The sequence below is a fragment of the Nyctereutes procyonoides genome, unplaced genomic scaffold (genome assembly GCF_905146905.1).
Source record: "Nyctereutes procyonoides isolate TBG_1078 unplaced genomic scaffold, NYPRO_anot_genome, whole genome shotgun sequence".
Taxonomy (NCBI): Eukaryota; Metazoa; Chordata; class Mammalia; order Carnivora; family Canidae; genus Nyctereutes; species Nyctereutes procyonoides.
Window position 1 is genome coordinate 24,228,310 of NW_026575046.1, and position 2,458 is coordinate 24,230,767.

At 35.0% G+C, this 2,458-nt stretch overlaps 1 non-coding gene across 1 annotated transcript; it reads right to left on the minus strand.

The window, feature by feature from the left end:
- Window positions 1-323: 323 nt before the first annotated feature.
- LOC129510069 (U6 spliceosomal RNA) lies at window positions 324-429 on the minus strand. The gene has a single exon (XR_008664511.1). It is a non-coding gene; the product is annotated as a U6 spliceosomal RNA (small nuclear RNA).
- Between the last annotated feature and the right edge of the window lie 2,029 nt (window positions 430-2,458).

Genomic DNA, 2,458 nt, shown 5'->3' on the forward strand with positions numbered 1-2,458 from the left:
TGTGTTCGTTAGTAGTAAGACAGATGGGGGATTGCCTTATGTACTAGAGACCAGCTCCTGGCTGTTGAATTAAATGAAGTGGAATAAGCAAATAAAGTCCTCTAAAAATTCCCAAATATTGAATAAACTAAAAGTGAAAATATCATGTACATAATATATATCACTTTTTGCTGAATGGTTTTTGAAATAACAGAGCAATTATAGCTTAGAAAATGAGAATATTGGGTGCTGTGTTCTGTGATCCATTTCTATGGCCTCGATACAGTCCTGTGAGAGTCTTCTCCTTTTTCCTTTCCTTGTCTTGTTCTTTCTTTCTCTCTCTTTTTAATATGGAATGCTTCATGAATTTGCATGTCATCCTTCACAGGGGCCATGCTAATCTTCTCTGCATCATTCCAATTTTAGTATATGTGCTGCCAAAGTGAGCCCCATTTCTCTCTTTCTACATGTGTGGTTTATACATATATATTATGCTTCCATATATGAACATGTAATGTATAAAATTAACTTATTATTAAAACTTCAATATAAAATATTGAATACATATATACCATATACATATACATATATATGTATATATACCATTTATGATCTGATAAATGAGAACTCCTGGAGAATTAAAAAAAAGTCTAGAGAGATTTTAAAATGTAAGAGATTTTATATTTAAAAACTAAGGTAATGGGTAGCCCCGGTGGCGCAGCGGTTTAGAACTGCCTGCAGCCCGAGGCGTGATCCTGGAGACCTGGGATCGAGTCCCACGTCCGGCTCTCTGTGTGGTGCCTGCTTCTTCCTCTGCCTGTGTCTCTGCCTCTCTCTCTCTCTCTCTCTGTCTCTATGAATAAATAAAATAAAATAAAATAAAATAAAATCTTAAAAAAAACTAAGGTAATAAAACATTCATTTTTGAAATATTAAAATAAAAACTGATTTTTCATCTAGTTTTAAATGCTTACATTGTTAAAAGAGACAGAAGCTTCACTTTGAAAATAATGACTTTAAACTCAACATAAAGTAATTTTATTTATTTACTTGTTTTAAGATTTTATTTATTTATTCATGAGAGACACACAGAGAGAGGCAGAGACATAGGCAGAGGGAGAAGTAGGCTCCCTGTGGGCAGTATGATGTGGGACTCGATCCCAGGACCCCAGAATCATGACTTGAGCCAAAGGCAGACACTCAACCACTGAGCCACCCAGGTGCCCTGACATAAAGTAATTTAAAAAACAATTTTCTAGCAGAAAAGTAAAAAAGCCCTTTTTTTTTTGGTCATTGATCTTTAATTTAATGATCTAAAAATCTGTATTCTATTAAAAATGCCAAATATATTCTTGACGTTTATGTTCTAGCTATGAGATTGGGAAAGAGTAAGTGGCTAATTTAGGTAGAAATGCACAGCAGGCTGACAACGAAGTGGTCCTAATTCCTATAGTGAGCATCATGCAAAATCCATGAACAAAAAAGAGTCACAAGAAAAGAAAGCAAAAGTGTAGACATCTATTTTTAGGAAGTTTCATAGGACCTGGGAGGGAAGATACGTACAGCGTGAAAATTTCAGAGCCGAAGTTCTAAAAGGAAAATGAGTTGTTGACAATATTGTAAGCTCTTTCTTGAAAGTGTCATGGGCAGCTGTTTTCAAAGGTAACCCAGACACAAATTAGTAGCCTAAACAACTTAACTGCACATAAAATAACATTAAAATGTATATCCCTTTCCCTTAGATACTTTTGTATTTATCACTTTTATAAATATACAGTTTTTTAAAAAGATTTTATTTATTTATTCATGAAAAACACATAGAGGCAGAGACACAGGCAGAGGAAGAAGCAGGCTCTCTGCAGGGAGCTTGATGTGGAACTCCATCCCAGGACCCCAGAATCATGACCTGAGCCAAAGGGAGATGCTCAACCATTGAGCCACCCAGGTATCCCTATACAGTACTTTTTAACTTAAAAAGCTTTTTAAAATAATAAAAACTGATTAAACGGCAGCTACACTTTGATAATTACTTAATTTACATAATCTCAATCTTATCTTTAGTTCTTTCAAAAGAACTGTGAACTGTGAGGTTATTATCCCACTTTGCAGATGAGAAGTCTGTGTACGTGGTGAAAATACCAAAACCAAAATATTAATTTCAATCACTGTTTTTCCTTGGCACATCCCACTTTTCTGGAATATAGTGCTGCATACATATTATATATTTAATAAATCCTTCATGACAGATTGATTGATTGATTATTATTAATCACGATTCTTGTCCTAGGAGATATTTACAACAGCAGCTAAGAAAACAGAACAAATGCTTCCTATTTTTCACAAGCTCCCTTGGATTTTTCCAGCTTTTCAGGAATCAAGCCCAATAATGATGAGATCAGCCAACCTCCCTTCAGATAAAAATATCTTTTCTTTCTCAGAACTCCTCCTCTGTCCCCATGGCACCCTGCTCAATGCAGTG